The following is an 8,499-nucleotide window of genomic DNA, read 5'->3' on the forward strand; positions in this document are numbered from 1 at the left end:
GGAAAACTCCAGAGAAACTAAGAAGGGCTAAGAGAACAGACAGTCCTGACAGGGTCCCCCTTCTGCAGAACATGCTGCCAAGTACCAGATCTCCCCACTCCCTCCTAAGCTATGTCTCAGCCCCTAAGACATCCAGTGACTCTCAATGTCAAATGGATGACGATGCACCATCCATGCCCATTAGGTCACACACACCACAGCTTTGAAGTTATTGTGTCCAACCCATGCCAAATCCCAGCCGAGAAGCAGCAGCCCAGACCAAGCCCAGCTTTCAGTTTCAGGCTGAGTGTGGGAGCTCCAGGTCAAGCTGAGACCAAGGACTCTAGAAAATCTCTCCTTGTTCTGCAACCTCAGGAAACCCCCTCAAACTCCCAGCGGGTGGTGGCAGGGAGGTGCAAGGGGCTGCAAGAAGGCCACAGACGTCCCTCCCTCTAGACTTGGGAATGTGGTTTCCCTCCTGGCGTGTTGCCTGACGGAGGCCACCAGCCTCCCAGTCCTTCTTGCCTCCTCCTCCTTCTGGGCATGGAAACAGGAAATGGGGTTCCTGGGAGGTGAGGTGGTCTGCTTCCTCCTAGAAGCTGCCTGGCTAGTCCTGCTATGACACACAGAGAGAGACTGAGAAATAACCCAAAGACATTGCTCAGACCTGGGGGTGGAGGGAAAGGAGCTCTCTGAGCTTTGAGAGCTGAGGGCCCCCCTGTGCTAGAAGTGGGTGGGGATCGCTCATGAGCAACGGGTCACGACCCCTCACCTGGGTGAAGGGTAGTTGAACTCAGGAAGGAAACAGAAACTGTGGTGTTGGAAGGCGGGACAATGGCTCCTTGGAAGGAGGGGGCTGGGAGGGGGCAGGAGGGCTGGACGCATTCGGTTTCTTGACCTGAGGCTGGTTACACGGGATGGCTCCATTTATGGAAATGTATTTGGTTGTACGTTTTTGATTTTGCACTTTTCTGTACGTAGGTTATGTTGTGCGTCCATAAACTTTGTCTTTTAATTTTTTTTTGAATTTGGAGAACATTCTGGCAGTTCCTCAGAAGGTACATTGAGTAACCACATGACCCAGCCATCGCATTCCTAGGCATAGACCCTAAAGAACTGCAAGTAATCTGTCCACACAAAAACCTGTATATGAATGTTCACAGTAGGGTTATTTACAATAGCCCCAAAATGGAAACAATCCAGATGTCCATCAACAGATCAATGGATGAATAAAGTGTGGTCTAGCCATACAATGGTGTATCATTTGGCACCAAAAAGGAATGAAGTACTGACACCTCCTACAGCATGGATGAACCCTAAAAAAACATTATTCTCAGGGAAAGATGCCAGACACAAAGCACCATGGTGTCCATATGACTCCATTCATCCGAAATGTCCAGGATAGGCCAATGCATAAAGACAGTAGATTGGTGGTATCTAAACTGGCAGAGTGAGGAAAGAGGAGTTTGGAGAATAGTGAATAAGGGGTGCAGGGTATCTTGGGCCAATGAAAATGTCCCAAAATAATTCACAATGGTGATTGATGGTTGGACAACTCTTGAACTCTTCAATGAATGGTATGGTATGGGAATCCACCTTGATAAAGCTGTTACTAAAAATCTCAGTAGGGCATTAGCTTTAGAAAGGATACCAGATGATCAGAACACACACACACACACACACACACACACACACACACACACACACACACACCAGCAGAACCAAGCCAGGGCCTACCAGGTGACCCCAGCCATCACCTTAAACACCAGTGGTGTTAGCTTCTCAGGCCCAGGAGGGCTTGGGATTGCAAACTGGAACCAAGAATTGTGAGTGCAGGAAACAGGGCCTCACCTGTGTGCCTCTAAAAAGGGATCCTGAGATGAGGATAGGGTGGAATAATTTATTTGGGAAAAGATCTCAGGAAGGAAAGGAAGCCAGAACAGGTGATGATCAGCCAGAGCTCAGCCCCAACTCAGGGGAAGGAGGCCGGGGCATTTACCCTCCACTGCAGGGCCTGGGCTGAGAGCTCACAGCACAGAGGCACAGATGTCCGTGGGGGGACAGTGGGTGTGTGCTGGACCTGTGTGTGCCAAGGCACGTGGATGTGGGAGGGCAGCCCCACCTCTGCCTTGCCTCTGAGAGCTCTCGGGCACTGCAGAACCCCAGGGAAGACCTGCTTCAGTTTCCCCATCTAGAAAATAACCACAGAAAGTGATGAAGACAGTATTCTCAGCTAGGGTATTGCGCCCCTTGGGGAACACTGGACCACGTCTGCAGACATTTTTGGTTGTCACAGCTGGATGTCAGGGAGCTTCTGGTATCTAGTGGGTAGAGGCCAGGATGCTGGTAAATACCCTATAACGCACAGGACAGAATTCCACAATAGAGTCATCTAGCCCAACGTGTCAGCAGTGCCAGGGTTGAGAAACCCTGGGTCGAGGGGAAGCTAAGAGTGACTTCCAGCTTGAATGTGCCAAGCCCTGAGTGCCCCAGAGAAGACGGAGGCTGACTGACTATTGTAACAAAGACCAGTAGAAGTGTATTTCTCTTTCACGTACAGTCCATATATTAGCCATCCAGAATAGGTAAAGTGCTCCATGGTGCAGAAACCCAGGCTCTCTCTCTTGTTTGGCTTTTCCATCTTCACTCATGGCTTCCACCTCATGATCCAAAATGGCTGCTCCAGCTCCTGTCATCACGACTGCATTCCGCCAGAGGGAACGAATAACCCAAAGTGGCATAAATGACTTCTACTAGTCATTTATTCACATGACCACACTAACTGCAGGGGAGGCCAAGAAAACTAGTCTTTAGCAGATTGGAGCATGAACCAGCTAAAAATTCTCTTTCAATGTAAGAATATACCGAGGTCAGCTAGCAGTTTTTGCCACATCTAACATAACAGAACAATTTGTATTTTTTGGGTCTGTGGCTGGAAGAACACACCGATCAAGTGGTATAAGGAGAAGCCCCCCAAAACCCTAGCAGGGTAATAGGCAGGAGGCTGGAGTGAGGAAGAAGTACCTTTGGAAAAGTGTCATTGTTTTCCTTCTGCCTATTGACATACATGCATGTGCCAGGTATCCACTCTGTGCCCGACTAGAGCAGGTGCTGGGTGTGTGGAGCAGGAGGAAGTGAGGAAAGGTCCGCTTGTTCCCAGCTGACATCATTACCAGTTTCTCACTTGCTTTCAGTCACTTGGCCTCTGTTTACTAAGCACCTACTATGTGCTGGGCCCTGAGAGGATCCCAAGGAGCAAACAAACCCAGCCTGACCCCAAAACACTCTCACAATGACTCTGCAGCGCCCACAAGCCACATGGGAAAATCCTTCCACTGGAATCATGCCTGACTGGGGGCCCTGGGGACTACCTAAGGCTCCTCAGCACCAGCTGCCTGAGCCCCAGCCTCCCGCCCCAACCCCATGCTGGCCCTCTTTTCTGACATCCAAGTGCCTGGAGCAAGCCCCCCTGGGCCTGTGCTCTAGGCAATGGGGGTCCCTTTAAAAATGGCCAAGTTGGGGGTGTGGCTGGTCATGTAGAATATCACCCAGGCAGCTTGGGGAACACTTACAGTGACCACCTGGTCCTGGTTTGCTGGGATGGGCCTGGTGGTAGCACTGAAAATCCTATATCCCGGGAAACCTCTTACCCAGGCAAACTGGGATGGCTGGTCACATCAGAACTCTGAGCCTGTCTTGTCCCCCCACCACTCACCCCCACCTAAACCAGTGCTTCTGGACCCTGGCTGGGCACTGGCATCATCTGGAGGAACTTGTAAGAAATGCTGCTGCCTGGGTCCCACCTCAGACCAACCCATTCAGAGTCCAGGGTGGGGCAGGCCCGGGGCTTGTGAGAGAATCTCCGGGGGATTGTAATGTGTGGTAGGGTTGAGCGGGCTCTGGGCCAGGGAGGAGGAAGGGGAGCATTCAGCTGCGGATGGATTTTTGTCTTTTAGATCTGGTGGGAGCTGAGGAGTGAAGGACCACTGGATCAGGGTTCACGGCCCCTTATGCATTCATTTATCCATTCATTCACTCACTCATTCACTCATTCCTTCATTCATCCCTCAATTCTGTATAGAGGGCCCATCAGGGCTCAGGTGCTGTCCCAGGGCTGGAGAAATGGGGGTGGAGGGGATAGTTGGGACCTGCTTTCCTTTTGGTGGGGGACACAGACAGTAAGCAGGCCACCTGGATACTTCCAGATGAAGATGCTGTGCTGTGTGTGGGTCAGTGACTGGGGGTATGTGGGTGCTACTGGGAATGCTCTAACTGCCACAAGTTGGCTGGCCTAAGACAGGACTTGATTCTCTCACAGTTCTGGAGCCCAGGAGCCTCAGTCAAGTGCTGGCAGGTTTGGTTCCCCCCCGGGGAGGCTGGGAGAGAACCTGCCCCACGCCTCTCCCCTAACTCCCGGGGGCTGCGCCATCCTGAGTGGCCTTGGCCCGCAGGTGCATCACTCCGGTCTCCGCCGCCGTGGACACACGCGCTCTCCTCTGCGGCTCTGCATCTCCAGTGGCCTTCCTCCCTCCCTCTCTGTCCCCTCCTCCTCCTCCTATAGGGACACCAGTCCCTGGATTTAGGGCCCATGGGGTTATCCAGAATGAGCTCTGGATCCTTAATGACACCCGCAAAGACCATTTTTCCCCAAACAAGGTCGCACTGTCACGCTCCAGGGGTTCGGACGTAGCCATATCTTTTCTGGGGCTACAGATGTGAGCCTCTGCGAGCATGTCTCAGTGAATCGTTGCAGAAGGTGACTCCGGTGAGCCAGCTGTGGCCAGTGTGCTGGACATGGGGAGGGTGTGCCCGGCAAGGGAGACAGCAAGGCAAACCCCGCGACAGGGAGCTCGGCGCCCTCCAGAAACAGCAAGGACGGCAGTGTGGCTGCAGCCAGTGAGTGGGGGGAGGTGGCAGGAGCTGGATGGGGCAGGCTCCGGGGCTGCGGCATGCGGCGTGCGGTGAGGATGGCAGCAAGCCTTTGGAGGGCCTTAAGCAAGAGTCCCAGGATCCAGTTACTGTTTGACAACAATCTTCCTCCAGCGTGGTGCGCAGGATGGGTTGCAGGGGGGGGGGGAGGGCAAAGCGGAGAAACTTACTTAAGAGCCGGGCTCTGCCCCACCCAGCTGTGTGGCCTCGGGCCAGTCCCTTCCCCTCCTCCGTGCCTCAGCTTCCCGTGGAAAAATGAGGCCAACAGCTGCCTTGTCTGCTTTGGAAGGGCGTTTGGTGACTGTTAACCCTGTGAGCCAAGTGCTCTGAGCACAGTGGGGTGACCAGCTGTGCTGAGAGCAAAGAGGGCTCTTGACACGCCCCGCAGGCAGAAGTGGCCAGGCCTGGATCAAGCAAGTGCAGGGTGGGTGGGGCCTTTCTCAAGGTCTCTGCTGTGGGGCTGGGTTTTTCCAACAGTGAACTGAGCTAAAATTATGAATAACGAATGCCGTGTCCTGGAGGTGTGGCGACCGCGTGAGTCTTGGCAATGTCCGGCCAGCCCTGGGGTTGCCCTGTCACCTGACCCAGGCTCTCTGGGAGGCAGACACTAACTATAGTGATTTTTCTCGGTAACTGAAGTCACAGTGCTCGCTTGACATTTGCATCTGAATGCGAAGAAAGTCATACTGAATTGCTCAAGCTGGGTAACTGCGGAAGCCTGGTTTCCCCAGATGGAATCTGAGTGTGGTCAGGTCACAGGTAATGCCCCAACTCTCAGAAGGCCCACACCCTGCCTGTTCAGCTGCCAGGAGAGCCGGCCTTGTCCCTGGTTCTCGTCCCCAGACAGATCCAAGAACCCCGAGGTGGCTGTAGGTGCCCAGGAACATGGTAAATCAAGGGTTTGCCATGTGCCAGGCGCTGTGTGAAGCACTTCTCGGGAGGATGGATGTTATTATTCCCATCTTGGTGCTGAGGGGATTCACCAGAGACATTCACTCGTCTTGTAGAAGACGTTGATCAATATCCCCTGAAACGCATCTTCTATAAAATATGATCCTGGTCAAGCACACATTTCCCAGCCTCCCTTGCAGTTGAGTATGGTCGTGTGACCAAGTACCCACCCACCCCTAGCCCCTGGGGCTTCTCTTCTGGGTCCTTTAAGAGAGCAGGTCTTCTCTTTCCTCTTCTGCTTCTTGGGTATGGAGGGCAACAAGGTCCTAGGGCATCGAGGAGCCACCCACAGAAAGCACCTGGGTTCTCTGAGAGGAGAACAGCCCTGCCAGCTTGAACACGGACCCAGGGCTATTAAGTGAGCAAGAGATAAAATTCTGTTCTGTTAAGGCTGGGAAAACGTGAGGTCTGTTCCAGCAGCCTAGCGCAGGCTAATTCGCGAGGCGCAGAGTTGCGGCAGAGCCAGGACGTAACAGCCTGTCAGGCTCCAGGGGGTCCGGCTCTCACTTGCTGTGCGTATGGCCCCAAGGGTGGTTCCGTCTCCCACTTCTGCTGCCCTCAGCCCCCTCGCTGCCGCCGTCTGTGCAGCCGGACGGCCACAGAGATCCCAGGGGCTGTGCTGGTCAAGCTGGGACTTCTAGCTTGAACCCTGATGCTCTCCCCGGATGGGGCTGCCCCCCCACTCCCTGGCACCAGTCCCCTCCAGGGGTACTGCGCACAAGCATTTAAGTGTCAAGGTGACGGCAGGGGGATGGAGTTGGGCACCACTGCACTTGGGCCTGGAGCCACCATTCCTCCCTGATCCAGGCTGAGTCCAAATCATCCCTGTAGGACCCCATTTCCTCCCAGTTCTCCCCATTTCTGGTGCCCCTTCCTGCCTACACATGCTGCACTCCACGAGTTGTGTTTGGCTATCCCTGAGCACCCAGAAGGAGGGGTTTCAGAGCTGGGGGGCTACATCTCCCAGGCCTCCTCAGCCCCTCTGTAAATGAGGCTGACTTGTATGAGGGTTCTGCACACCTCCACCTGCTGACAGTCCTTGAGTGCCAGCCGAATCGGGGTACACTTGGATTGGGGGTGGGTGTGTATGGTCCACTCCTGGCTCTGGCAGCTCCATCCCCTGCTAATGGGGCCTACATGGAGAGAAAGGAAGGCACTGAGGGGCCAGAGACTCATTTAGGGTCAATCCATGCCAAGCAGCTGGGTGGCAGATGTGGGGTAAAGGTTCTGCCTTCAGTACGTCCAGTGCATGGTGGACAGTAAGTGCCCACCTTCCTTGAGTCCCTTCCCACGTTCATGCCCATGCCCCCCCCCCCAGTGAGTTTCACTCCCAACAGTCCCTGCGCCTCTATGCTGCTGGAGGAAGAGCCCCACTGTGCTGGAACCCCCTTTGCCTGGGTGCTCCCAGAGCCAGGAGTGCCTGGGATTCCTGCAGCCCTTAACCGGTGGCTGGTGGGCGGCGGAGGATACACATGCCTGCTGCCTCTCTGCGTGGAGACTCTGAGTGAGGCAGTTACCTTCTGCGATGGGCTGAATTGATCCTCCTCCCCAAACTCATATGTTGAAGTCCTAACCACCAGGACCTCAGAATGTGACCTTATTTGGAAGGTCATGGCCCATGTCCTTAGTTAAGACAAGGTCATACCAGAACAGAGAGGGCCTTCAATCCAACAGGACTGGTGTCCTTATAAAGAGGGGAAATGTGGACAGTGGGCACAGACACGTACCCAGGGATATGCCATGTGAAGCTCGGAGTTCTGTGGCCACGAGCTTAGGAACTACCAGGAGCCAGGAGAAGGCCCAGAACAGATCACCTCCAAGCACCTTCAGAGGGAGCGCGGCTCTGTCGCCACCTTGATCTTGGAATTCCAGCTGCCAAAACCGTGAGACAAAAAATATTGTCATGGAAGCCACTTGATTTCTGGTACTTGGTTACAGCAGCCCCAGGAAGCTCACACACCTTCTCTGGGGCTCTGCCTGATGTCACATCCCTGCAGGGCCTTCCTCCTTCTAAGCACACCTCTGCCCCCGTCTCCAGGAGCACTGCCTACTATCTCCCAGTCACATGAATCTTTATCACAGGGTTGATCTGCTTCTGGTCACTTCTACCTCGGACAGGAGGATTAATCCCACTACAGATGAAGGAGTGATGGCACATTTTCCAGGGGCAGACAGAGAACATGAATGAGCAAACTGGCAGCTGGTAGAGTGAACCCTGTTTGAAGGTGGACAGCCCCTGCTTGGCTCCCACCACGGGGGACACGGGCTTGCCATTGCCTGAGCTCCAGTTTCTAAGAAGAAACCAGAAATATGCACTCCGAAAACACCCATGACATCTGATTTTTAAATCTCGGCAATGAACTCCACTTTTTTACTTGTGTGTCCTTTGAAACTACTCAGGTCCAACCCAAACGTGTCTACAGACCGGGTCTGGCCCTCATGCTGGCACTTTGCAACCTTGGGTCAAGACTAGGCAGGCACTGGGGCACATCTGGCTTTGGGTGGTTACAAGAGCTCTGAGCAGAAGCAGGACACCTGAGCTCTACTCCTGTCTCTACCACTTGTTAGCTGTACAGCCCGCTTGAAAACCTCTCCAAGTCTCAGTCTCCTTATTTATGAAGTGAGTACCTTGCTTCCCTC

Source organism: Manis pentadactyla, chromosome 10, assembly GCF_030020395.1.
Source record: "Manis pentadactyla isolate mManPen7 chromosome 10, mManPen7.hap1, whole genome shotgun sequence".
Lineage (NCBI taxonomy): Eukaryota > Metazoa > Chordata > Mammalia > Pholidota > Manidae > Manis > Manis pentadactyla.